The sequence below is a fragment of the Branchiostoma lanceolatum genome, chromosome 16 (genome assembly GCF_035083965.1).
Source record: "Branchiostoma lanceolatum isolate klBraLanc5 chromosome 16, klBraLanc5.hap2, whole genome shotgun sequence".
NCBI lineage: Eukaryota > Metazoa > Chordata > Leptocardii > Amphioxiformes > Branchiostomatidae > Branchiostoma > Branchiostoma lanceolatum.
In genome coordinates this window covers 11,366,384-11,379,930 of record NC_089737.1, presented here as the reverse complement: position 1 = coordinate 11,379,930, position 13,547 = coordinate 11,366,384, and the positions used below count along the sequence as shown (strand labels likewise).

Here is a 13,547-nt window from a genome sequence, read left to right as displayed (position 1 = left end):
TTACTTATACCTATTACTACAAGGCTGATACCAGTAGTTTTAGTCTCCGCGTTGGAGGAACATGAATATATTGAAGTCTAAAGTTTTTTTCTTTCTTTCCAAAGATATTTAACGGCTTGCCAGACATGCGTCAGATCACTGGAGAAAGCACCATCGCTGAAAAAAAATCGGAAAATCAAGTCTTAGTGTACTTTCTGTGTGCGAATCTCTTTTCAAATATGTTTTCCGTCCTTACGGTCAAAATCTGGCTGGACGTTGCCTGACCACACCCCCACCCACACACACTTACACCAACAGTGACAAGTTAAGCACTAAAACACATGGGATATCCGCGAGCGGAAGGAACAAAACGACAGGAATGTAATCGGTTTATTCTAGTTATCCTTTGATATGACGACTTGGTTTTGTATACTTTGGCATATTCAAAAGGAAGTCATTCTTTATCCTACACATGCAGCATGGCTATGGCTTCCACCGCAGAAACATACAAGCTTCAAATAAAGTAAGATCTCACCAAAAGTCAAATTTGAAGAGCTACTTACGTCAAGAGAGAAACATGTGACCGTTGATCTGGAAAACTATGCAAGCTTGTACTCATGTTTCTTTTCTACGTCAAACAAAAGATACTACCGTGAGCGGCAAAGAGTAGATCTGGAATACCTTTGGATTTTGAGGATCTTAGAGAGCTTACAGCGACAATGGAACGTGTTAAACACTGCCTTAGCAACAGAAACACATGACGTCACCTGAATCTATACGTGTACACACCTGTCCGTTATAGCAGACACTGTTTTAGTGACGTTTACATCTGTGTTTTTATATTTACATACACCTTGAATGTTAAAGCTAGACCGTTGTATGTCATTGTTATGATTAGTCAAGCCTCATGGTCAATACACGCTTGGACGTCGTCATTGTGTTTATTATCTTCGCAGAGATGTCTCTACGGAGATAATTCACAGAGGTCCTGTTTAGGGGTCTGTATAAGAGATGTCTGCAGATATGGTCTGTCTCGACGTGGTTATCAGTAGAAAGTCTTTTAAAAAAGTGAAGCATGAGAGATTAAGGGAGTCTTAGCAATATTCTTGTCATGACAAAAACGCATTTTACCAGTAATAAAATGGAATATTTTAAAGTACTGAAATATTTTCAAGGCCTAAGTAGTCACTGGTGTTGTCACATACTATCTTCATAAATAATATGTCATAGGTTATCGTGTGCTGTTATCACGTGTGTGCGTTTGTGTGTGTGTGTGTGTGTGTGTGTGTGTGTGTGTGTGTGTGTGTGTGTGTGTGTGTGTGTGTGTGTGTGTGTGTGTGTGTGTGTGCGCGCGCGTGTTTGGGTGCAATTCTCATTCTGCAAGTCCCCAATTTATTTTACAGCGTAGCGTTACATCCCCAGTGCTGCTATGTTTGTCTGTAGGCCTTCTTTAGAACTACTCAGTCATAAAATAACTTCCCTCAAACGTGGTAAACTCCAATAGAAAGGTCGATTGTTTGAGGGCTAGCATATGAAAAGGGCGTAAACTTCCCCCAGACGGCATCTTTACGTCAACCCGATATGTATGGCTAGTAACCATCTGTTGTCCCACCCACTACCGGCCGTTATAAATATCTAATGTTGCTCCACAGACGATAGCATCAGCTCTGTGGTTGTGCATTTTGCAGGGGTCAAACCGGGGAACCAACAAGCAAGCCGACTCCGGTCCTTCGGCTTTGAAGAACCCGCAGAGTACAGAGGGCTTAATCCCCGTACAACATGTGATGACTTATTAGTGGGGTTTTGTAGAACAGGTCGTCACAACGTGGATAATATCAGCATTATGATATGAATTGTTAATGAGGGGAGTAAAAAGCGGGCCATTGATAAGATTCTTTTCTGTCACGCATGCAGAGATGGACCAATAACACATCACAGACATTGCAGTGTCTTTTTTACACTTCAAAGGCTTGCAAGAAAAGCCAAAGACGTCATCCAGATACAGAAAAGCGCAAGGCTTAAACCAAAAGATTCAAGAGCCACCAAGGCGTCCACCAAGTGAAACGACGACCATCAACCCATACAATAGGCTACCACAGAACGTTGATGTAAAAGATGTACTTTCCATACATATTTAGGATATCTTACAGTTGAGTTATTTTTATATCTTTTATATCTTCATAAAAAACATCTTCCCAGCCTTGATGCCATGCAGGCATTGTGCCATTATATGTACAGGGAATACCTTTATGCATAAAAGCCGTCCGGGATATGAGGGTCACCAAGGTGATCTAAATTTACGATCACTTGATGTTTTAGCTTGTATTTTCTGGCACGCAAGGTTATTGCCCAACAGGTGTGTTGATCTAGGGCGTGTACAGGTATGGTAAGGCTGTATAGGGTGTGTCTTAAGAATAACGGCTTCTTGGAAATACACGAGAGATTTTGCTCATATTAGGAAGATGAGATACTGTAAATGTAGTTAAGTTTGCGTGGTTTTAAGTTCGCGGTAGGAACAAAATTGAGTGTTCGCGGTGGTTTAACTTCGCGTTAGTAGTGCTACAGAAACACAGGCAAAATGTTCCGGTGGTTTTACCTTGCCTCGAAAACTTTAAATATGAAACCACTGCGTACATTTCTGCATTTACAGTATCATAAACAGAATAAAAGAAATGTCTGAATAGAGGAATACCATAGAGGTGATGATGTACAATAGAGAATACTAGAAGATAGACTTTGTGCACGCTCCAACCTTTTAAGAGTATGAAACATGATGATATTGAGAAGACTACATTGAATTTCTGAAACCCTGACGTTGCAGGAATCTGCAGAATGTATGCATGTAGCACCAGTGTTAGATAAATTAACACTAGGAAAGTCTGTCTTTGTAATAGAGTTGCATTATGCATTTACAGCTACTGCGCCTCCAATACTACTTTATCACCAGTGTCAACATTGAACTTTTAGCCGCCTTGGGTAGCATGTTTTATGAGTTTCCCTTCTCTTGGCGACTCTTTTCCCTGCTTAACACATCTTTCTTCCTTATTCTTATCTTATCTACCATAATATATAGTCTTAAACATTTCCTTGGGCTGTAAACACCCTTGTGCCGATACGAATCGCGGGAATGAATCTCCTCCCATGCAGATGTTTTCCCTGATACTGTGAGGAAGCGCGGTTAATTTACGGCGGGGTTTGCCCCTGCATTCTCATGCAGTCTCGCTCTACTGACCAGGCGGCTTCAACTTAAATGAGTCAGTCTGTCCTTGACATCTTTAGGGATTAGCGGAGCAATTTCGGACCCACAGAGTGCTGGGGAATGCGCTCTTCATCAGGAACTTTATTGTTCACTGGGTAGGTGGGAGAATAACTCTACAGCCTGGATACTAACTCGGCTAAAGTTTACCAAATCGGTTCCTTGCCGAAATGTCTCCATCTTTTCTTATACATGTACTGACAACATTGAGTGTTCGCGGTGGTTTATTTTCGCGGTAAGCTCTTCGTCGCAAACCTTTTTTCCGGTGTTTCTGTAGCGCTGCTATTGTTTCAAACGCGAACACTCAATTTTGACCACTCGAATTAAAACCACTCGAACTTAAATGCAATTACAGTTACATCCTTTGCGACCACTTAGAAAATGTTCATTTCAAAACAAGAAAAAGTTTAGTATCATTTTAAGACGTTAAACGTTATACTGAAGGTAACATAGGAGTTTTCTGTACTTTGTCAACAGCTGTTCTGCGTATATTCACAAGCCTTTTGACAGCCTGTGGACAGGTATTGATAAATCGTTAAAGCCCTGGGGGTGTTTGACAGTTTCAAACAACGTGCCAGATACACAAATATCACCGGAAGAACATATATCCTGGATTAAAGGTAGGAAACGTTAGATCGATTACAAGGACGATGCTCGCCCGAAGCAACAGACACTTGTAACTTTATATAAAAACTACTGCCCTTCCTGACACCAAATATTTCAGCCAGCTTCAAAACCGTTCCCCATGATTGGTCAAAGTCTATAGACATTGCGTGCTTTCCATTCTAGCATCTTATTGATCGGCATGATAACTAGCGCGGTAGGAACGTTAATGACTGTTTGCACTACTACTAGTTACTTTAAAAAAAGCATCAAACTTTATCTTAGTAATGACTTCTTTACCTTACTTTAAGGAAGCGTTTCCACGACGTCGGTGCTGTGTTGGTGTAGCGGTTAGAATGCTAATCTCAGAACCCGGAGGGTCGAATGACATGTCACCGATGTTGTGTCCTTGGGAGAGACACTTTAACGACTTTCCTCACTCCACCCAGGTGTGCAAATGAATACCTGACTTCGGTTGGCGAGATAAAAGGCGGTGGAGAGAGATGGTTGGGCAAGGAGCTCTGTCTTTCAGTATAATGCCCTAGACACAGTTGATTACAAACCCACTACCACTACGGCCTCAAAAGACTATGGTACTACCTACCTACCTACCTACCGAGGTGTGTTGATTTTCAACCAGGTTACAACAACAGGGTTCACCCGATTATCTGATCTTATCTTTGCTTTTGCTTGTTGATGTTCTGCATGGTTCTACATCGCGTGTTCCCCCCTTTCTTCCCTTGTCAAGGAAGCGACGTTAATTTGTTTTTACAAACCAAGTGGCTTTTGTAGACCAGCATCGTACTTTTGTGTCTGTTTTTGTGTGCTTTTCTATCACGTTGTCTGCTGGGGCTCGTTACTTTTAGAAATATTGTTAAAGGTCTTTGACCAAAGTAGATCAATCATCGAAATAGGACCATAAACGCACAGTTTGTGAGTGCAATTTGTCATACATAATCCCGATTCCATTTATTTCACTACGTCTGGGCCTTGCTGATCGAAGAGTACCGGTGCTTCGAGTGATAAACGTTTAATTATAATCTGAATACTTCATAAAGTGTTGTTTCAAACTGTGAAACTGTCGCGTTGATTGTTCACGCGGGTGTAATTTGGTAACCTCACATGTACTGTGTAAGTGCATTATACAAAAAAAAGTGCCAAGTGCGGATATTAAGTGTGATCTCAAAAGTACCAAATGAGTTGGAAGAGTCCTATTCAACTGCAGCATTTGTCAGTAGATACGTCATTTTGGAATTTGAACGACACCCTAGATACCATAACCGAACCGTTTCATCTAAAAGTGTAAAGTAAGCCGTTACAGTAAGAACTTTGAAAATCTGAATAGGCTTTTATTTTACCTTGTTTAACCCTTGAGATATAACGTGTTACATGTTGTGTTGGCGGTCGCTACAGAGACATACAATGGCTGTGATCGTAACCAAGATCGTATAAGTGCAAAACAAGTTGTAAAGATCTCTATCTCTGACGAAAGCATTAGCGAGAAGACGCCTATTTACACCTCCGCGCGGCACTATAACGTTGGTATACCAGTAGGGATTGTTGATCTCGTAGTTCTTTGATGTTGATATTCATCTGTCAAGATCCTTTTAAACAAATGAAACACTTAACGACGAAGGTTTCGAATTGTTTAAGAGACCTGCCGTCTTACACGTGCAGATAGACCTTGTTCATCTAAATATTAGATAAAAACCTTGTCTTTGTCCTTTCTATTTGTGGGGAGATGTGGGGTTGCCTCTGGGCTTGGATTACAGAAGGGATTTGGCATGTGGTAGTTTTGGATTCCTTTCTTTGTCAGAGTTTTTTGGGCATGTCTTTTCTGCAACGTGTCTCTTTTAAAGACACACATTTACGTCACATTATATGTTAGGATTTTTTTAAATTGACGTTGCTACTCGTAGATGAAGATTTTTACATAAGAAAGTTCCATCCGACGGTTATAAAGTCCGTTTAGTACAATCACGGTTGGAGACAAAAGCCCCTGTCTCCTTTTCATTCAACTTGAGCAATTAGAAAACAAAGGCTGGACTTGATTTTGACAAAAATTCTACTCATAAAAGACTAGTACCTGTCATATAATATAAGTGCAATGCTAAATAAAACAATAAAACAGCAACTAATTAGATTGTTCTTTACAATGTGTTTCCGTTCTGAAACAATTTTTCACAACCTTCACTGCGGTTGGTCCTTACATGTGTGACGAAGGCGGAAGGAAGCACACAGGTAAGCTGGATCATCTTAATACATAAATCCCTGGGGAGTATAAATCTATTTTCATGACGAAAGAATGGTCGTGTTTATGAACAATCCTAAAAGGTAGTCTGTAGGTCATACGGGTCGGTTGCTTAATAAATGGTGTTAGCAAGGTCGGAGGATTTAAGCAGCTTAGTACACATTAGGGTACCTTAATGTGCCGTTGAAAATCATATTTGTGCTTAATTGTGCGCTGCCCTACTTTTACTATAAGCCTATTTGCACGATGTATACATGAGACCATTTTAGGCTCACACCTGTTACCTTTAATGCAATATTACAAGTAGTAATTTCTCAATCCTTATATTGTGATAAAGAACCCAGGATATTCTGTTTTAAGTCTTTGCCTCAAACCTACCCAAAGACTTTTCATTGACAGTTGTATTGTTCAAAACAAGAAGCGTCTTAACGATCTACGTCACAATCTGGGTGTCGTCGAAGGAATTCTTTGTATACAATCTCACACTTCAAAACTGACTAGATGTACAATTTAATTTTAATGATTTTAACTTCATATCCGCAAATATTTTCATCAGTTTGGTGAATGGCTGATAACAACCAACGCTTCGATGACCGTATGCCATCAATACCGATTCCCTGAAGAAGATGATAGACGGTCATCGAGACGTCGGCTAAAATATTTTCATTGATTGTGATTTAAAAACTTTGCTATTGATTCTGATAAAAAAAAATTTCAGGTACTTCATTTATCTATCCGTGAGAAACCAACTAACTGGTGTGTGCCTTCCCCAAACCTATACTGTCCAGCTAAATCAAGACGAGAGATTTCACAACTTTTCATTTGAAAAGAACTACAGGTATGTCACGAATGTGCCACTAGGTTTGTGTACAACGATTTGTCTTCTGCGCACCGTAACCCAGACCTAACATGGGTCACCAGAATACATCAATAAGAAAGGGTTCTCCTGAAAAGTCCGTATAACAAAGTGCCAATACTACTAGCGCCAGAGCGTAACAAAGAAAGTAACTGACACGAAGCAACTCTTTGACTGGCATTTTTAGATCACATTCAGTATCCCAGAATATCGGGATTCCCTTTTACCTCAGTGAAAGCAGAGGTATTGTAATCAGTGTGTTTGTTTGTAGTCGTGTGTGTCTACTGCATTTACGCAATTGACATTCGACTCACTTGACTTGAATTGTATTTGAATGCTAGTTTATGTTTACTGCTTGTTCTTAACACGTCTCGAAGACAGGCTGTCCCGTATTCGTAAACTCATGTCCGAATGCTCACTGCAAGGGTACACGTACTTGCCAAAAAAGGTTAAGAAAGAAGCCTAGTCTATAGATCTATCGGGCGTTCATACGTACATGTACATTACTGGGGGGGGGGGGGGGGTCTTCTATGGAGTTAGTGGGTTATATATGTAGCCCCATGTTTTAATGATTAGCAACTTTTAAGATTTTAGTAGAAATGTGTTGGTTTTTTTTGTCTTCTAGATGGTGGCAGCTAGGAGAGACTGCTCAATAGTTCATGAGACCTTGGCCTTCTTCAGACTAACCCCGTAAACAAATCGGTGTCTTGAACCCTGTAAAGGTTGCTTTGACAGATCCGCCATGGCAAAGATCAACAGATCCCCATCCAGTGTCCCCACCCTTATATCTCAGGGTGATTTCAAGAATGCGAGTGTGAAGCTCTTGTCATTCTTCGGATGGTGCCAGGCGAAATGCCACCGGGGAAAACCATTACATCATAGCAAAGAAGATTGCATTTTCGAACAGGTGAAATTACCTTAAGCCTCTACATACGATTTATTCTAGGACGTAGACGGTGTATGAAGAGAGCCTATACATAAATTGTCTTGTCTGGAACTACTGGCTATTTGTTTGGAGATTGTGCAGACATATAAGTGTGTCCCCCGGGACTAAAATGAGCCACAGGGGCGACCTTTCCCAACTGCTAACACATTAACATTTACAGAATGGAGAAAGTTAGCCACTAGACATTAATCTTTCAGACAGAACACATAGAAGGAATGGAAGCATCACTATTGAGTGCAACTGGGGACATGACAAACTTTTTCAATGACGCCTACAGAAACTTAAAGAATACCAATGAATTGTGTTTAATGTTAAACACTGGATGCAAGCAAAAGACACTGGCAGACAGTTATTGCGATGCAAAACTTTGTTATAACATCTTTGACTACAATTTTCAATGCAAAGATCAAGAACCCAAATTTTTGACAGCAAATCATAGTAATGATTTGTGTTGGAAAAATAGGTTAAGAATCCTTCCTTCTTTATAATAATTTCTACTCACGGATAAACTAACAATAGAAACGTTTCTATTAACCAAATATTCAATGAAACGTTTTCATTTTTCCATTTACGCCATACGTTCTCTTACATTGAAATCATAAAGCACCACATACGGGTGGGTTTTGAGTACTAGCATTTCAGAACTTAACACAACCTTCGACCTTACTTGAATCAAGGTGTGATTGGGCTTTTACAAAATTTCTCAACAGTAAAATCCATGTTGAATCTTGAATTCAAGACAGCATGATTCCGGTAGCAAATTGTGAAAGATTGACTCCACATACCAGCAAACTTTCAGGCAGCTTAGAATTTAGTCGTCCGGAAATAACGTGTATAAATCACTCTTAACATAACTGTCAAACGTAATTTCGTACTACACGACCGGCCCCTCCCCTAATATGGTATGTAAGCGCAATTATTACACAGCCTCTGTGTCTCCATTTGTCTTTGTTCCAGCCCAACCTAGATACTTCTCTAATGACGTCTTTATTTGCGCTAGGACGACCGTACGGGGCAGAGACCACCCCTCACAGATAGTGCATCAAAGGGTTTAGTTCTTTTGTCTTTAGACCATCGTGGAGATAACGTGAAATAAGGTGGGTATAGGTGTCTATAGAAACACTTGTTCCGTACAAGATTAGCTAACGAAGAACAAGATAGGCCAGCCTATCTGAATGTATGGCGTGGTTTGTAGACTCTTAATAGAGAAAGACTACAAGTAACAGGTCTTATAAAGTTAAAGACATTTTGGAAATGTTATAAACCGCCAGAGAACAGATCTTCTGTTCATACTTGGTACAAAATTCAACTATGGCACTACATGCATATTGGCATGCAAAGATGCAGTAAGAATAGTTTCTAACACTTTCAAAAGATCTTAAAATAGTTTTTTCATCATTTCTGAAAATCATCTGCATACGACCCCAACTCTTGTTTTCAAATATTTTCTTTACAAGCCTCTGTTGCTTGGGGACTCTACAATTAACATTGTCTATCATTAAGCTTTGGGTTAAACAAAACACAGTGTATTTTGCTCTTTGTACACAAAAATTTGAAAAATTAGGAGATGCCCTAGAAAGGCAGCTAAGTGAACAGGGCCTAGGTGTGTCTCTTAATATTCAAATATAAATAGAACGGAACTTCTGATTGGCCGCTGGCTGTTCTCAAAATATACATGTTCTTCTTGTTATGATTCAGACTAGGTTTGATTATGGTAACGTTGCTTTCACGGCGCCGGCGGACGATAGCCTCTAATCTCCAAGCAGATCTAACGGTTGCAAAGAACGTATCCAACTGGCAAAAGGAGTTTTTATGCTTGGAGATTAGATAGCCTCTACCAGGCTCCAGACGTGGCTGAAAAGGATAGAGATCGGCCAAATAGATAGATCGATAACATACCAGAGCAGTTGGCTAGCCGATACATGTAGATACTGTATCTATCGGCTGGCCAACAATGCTGGCATGTTATCTGTACATGTCTATTTGGCCGGTCTCTACTCTTTCCAGTCACGTAGGGGGCCTGTTAAGCGCCCCTCTCACTGGACCCGCGGCACGCTGGCGGCGTTGCTGCGGCCGATCGAATTGACAAAGCACTTAACGAATTTCATCGACAAAACACGAATCTTTTTAAGCTTTGTGTGTTTTCTTGTCTTTTTGGTCAAACTTGTACGGTTTGAATGATATTCCCATTATAAAGTCAAGGGTAACACAAATCCAGTTTAGGACGCAGGTACGCCGCCAGCGTACCGCGGGTCCAGTGAGAGGGGGGCTGTAGGTAAGTTCTGCCGCACCCCTCCATAATGATCGATCGACCTATAGCGGCATACCTCCAGCCAATTATCCCACTTACCAGGTGAGCAGGCGTAAACAAAATGGGGTGAGAATTTTGTACAGGTGGGGTATGCAGAGACTTTTGTCTTCTTTGAATGACAGCAGTGAAATGACGACGCATAAATCTCTTTTGAACATAAATGTTGTGCTTTAAGTGTCATATGCGTCCTACTCCTACGAATATACAGCTTAACGATTGAAAATGGGCATTCTTTCTCACCACGACAGTCGTACAAACGACAGCTGTGTTGTGAAGGAAAATGCTGCCGTATAGTCTTGTCGACGGTTGGTCCTTTCAAATTGTCATAGAAGATCGTACAATCAAAAATTTTGTTGCGACCGAGGCTCAAACATTTAGACCCCAGTGGGGACATTGTGAACCCAACTCGAGCTAGATAGTTTTTTGTCCTAATATAAATATACTGAATCAAAACGTTGCCACCTACTTTGCATCATGTTACACCCACTGTACGTTTCATATTGTAGACAGCGTGGATCCGGATGGCGCGGATTTGAATAGTAAGATTTTTGTTCTGTCGACTGTCGCAATTATCGCTACACAGACGAGGCTCTACTTGGACGCAACCGGAAATGTTCTGGAGGACATACACCGATGATCCAACGGAAGACTTGGGCGGTGTTGCTGGACACAATGTTTACATTACTTAAGACACGATTATGGACGGAAATTAGTCTCTATCTTAACCCTTGATGTACAGTTAAGATTGTCATCTTTTAGGTATGAATGACACGACATGGTACGGTGTACGGACAGACAACAATCTCAGAAAGTGCCGTCTTAAAGTTTTATAGACTGTGAACATTACTAACTTCTCGCCGCCATAATAAGCTCATTTTGACACTTTGAACTGCGTATGCCCAAAAGTTACTCTGCGTTGTTATACGGCTTAAAGAAAAGCATGTTTTTGTAAGAGGTATCCATAAAGCATTAGCACCAATTTCTTGAGCGCCCGAAGCAAGACATTTTGTGGATCTTAAAATGTTGACCACGACACGAAGACGATGTGTCTTCTCTCACTGAAGGGACTTCAGTGCTCGCTTAAGGTGTCAAATCACCACTTCGCAGTTTTTAACAACATAGAAGAACACATCAAGATATATAACAACCGTTCAAGGCCTCTCAATGAGTTTTAGACATTCTTAAGGACAAAGGAAGCATTCCACCCCTGCCTGTTCCCACAGTACACACGGTAAATAATTGGCTCAGAACAAGCATGGCTAGCCATACCAGTCCGACAACTTTACCCTCCGAAGTCAAGCCATTTTTTGTCCACCGAATCTATCCTTAATCTAGGTTCTACTCAAAAGAGTCCCTCAATACATATGCGTAAGGAAACGTCGCTTCGACTTACCGAATTGTTGGACGCCCGGCTGTGGTTAGGAAACTTGTAGTTGAGTCGAGGCGGGGACGTCTATGTGTCGTCCGTTTGAGTTGAGTCACTAAAGTGGCGGGTGTTCCTCTGACGACAGTTCAATACGTCCACCTGGAGGGGCGGGACGAAACATGCCCATATATGGTGATGCCAATCTGTGACGTAGTTGGTACACATTAGCAGTCAATTTTAAGGTAAAATGAGGTTAGTATGGCTAAATACTGTCACAGTGAGGTGAAAAAAATACATCATGTGTATCGTTGGAGTTGATTATTTGAAAAGAAGAAAACAAGCTTCAAGTTAACGTTATAAAAACATGACCACTTCGTATTTGTATTGCGTAACCCTGTATTTTGTCGAATCTTAACTTATTGCGCACGTTACTTACTAGTCATTTGATTTACTCTTTCGTCTGTCAAAACAAAACCGCAAAGAGCGATTGCGACAAATCCTGGACAAGAGGGCTAGGGGGCTTAGGAAATAATTTATGGGTGCCAAATTGCTTTCCGGCGATGTTATAATCGGTAACTTAGCAACATACGATAATTTTATCCTCAAAACTTTATTAGCAATAGAAATTTCTTTGGTGCCTTTCATCATGGACCATCAGTGCCATACAATGGGAACCCAGAGAATTGTGGGTAATTTTTGCCCCCGGCGTTTTTAGCACTCCATTGTCCCTCTAATCACCAGATCTCCTGCCTCCTGGCGATCTACTGTAGAAAACATATAATTATAGCAATTATAAAACCACTATACAAAGAATTGTTTTTGCAATTAGACGCTTACACTCTGATGAATATACTTCGTTCAACGCTATTTCAGGATTAAGTAACTTATTACTCGTTTATGGTGTGTTGCTTTCTTTGGAGATTGAAGAAATAATTGTATTTATTCATGCTTAGCGTACGTAAACAGTGTGGTCATACGTTAAACATTTTGCTACATATGAAAGTCCTCAAGATATTTTTGTAATTTCGATGTCGTTGCATGGTGAGGCTATTCTGATACTCGTCACCAACGAGCGAGCCGAATCAGATGTCCAAATGTCCAAGTATTCTCTTACACCACTTCTTGCCTTGCAGTACAACCTGCCATTCCGTAATATCCACATAAGTGCGGACACACACCAAGAAAAAAAAACTAACAAACACACTGACTGGTTACAAACACTCCCTGAAGCATTACCGATATTGCATCTAGACTTGTATCAAAGTTCATGTAAAGTTTATTCTTCAAACTTTCCCTGAACTCCCCTTCAAATGAATGCCTTTATCACAAACTCTTTAATTCAAAATGAAGGACAGAATTGAAACAATGCTAACTAGTTTATGCTTTCTGCCAATTAGAAGTACAAACCGATCAACAGTCGGTGATATTTTCCCAAGGATGTCAGAGAGTCGTGCCTCTCGGAAATGTTTCAATAGTTTGAGCATGTTCAGATGGCCAGGATTAGCCTTAAGGTGATGTACAAATTTGTACCAGGTATCAGTGTGTCATGTACATTGAAACAGGTTCTTCCTCTATGCTTCCAGGTATTAGCAGGAACTATGAACCAATACACAGGCCGTGATCTTTTCCCAGTAATTTAGGTAAGTCGTGGCTCTTGGAAAAGGGTCGACAGTTTGAGTATGTTCAGATGGTCAGATGCCCTAAAGGAGAATGTACAAAGTTGTAACGGAGTTCAACGTGTCATGTCCACTGAAATAGGTTCTTACTCTATGCTTCCAGGTTTTAATAGGAACTATGAACCAATGTACTGAGGCGGGGATCTTTCCCCAGTCACTTCGCTGAGTCGTGCCTTTTGGAAATGGGTCAACAGTTTGAGTATGTTCAGATAGCACAGAATGCCCTAAAGGAGCAAGTACAAATTTCATGTGACATGACCACTGAAACAGTTTCTTTTCCGATGCTTCCTGGTATCAACAGAG

At 40.7% G+C, this 13,547-nt stretch overlaps 2 protein-coding genes across 4 annotated transcripts in view; one reads left to right on the top strand and one right to left on the bottom strand.

Moving 5' to 3' along the window:
* LOC136422249 (leucine-rich repeat-containing protein 24-like) overlaps positions 1-13,547 on the bottom strand; it is a 55,804-nt gene that overhangs the window by 15,178 nt on the left and 27,079 nt on the right. For all 3 annotated transcript variants that reach the window (XM_066409897.1, XM_066409898.1, XM_066409896.1), the window contains exon 2: positions 11,596-11,727. The gene's annotated coding sequence lies outside the window, so the exon portion shown is untranslated. The remainder of the gene's footprint in view (positions 1-11,595; positions 11,728-13,547) is intronic.
* Positions 13,185-13,547, top strand: part of LOC136422256 (zinc finger and SCAN domain-containing protein 2-like) — a 44,082-nt gene continuing 43,719 nt past the window's right edge. Inside the window, exon 1 of the mRNA XM_066409909.1 lies at positions 13,185-13,208. The gene's annotated coding sequence lies outside the window, so the exon portion shown is untranslated. The remainder of the gene's footprint in view (positions 13,209-13,547) is intronic.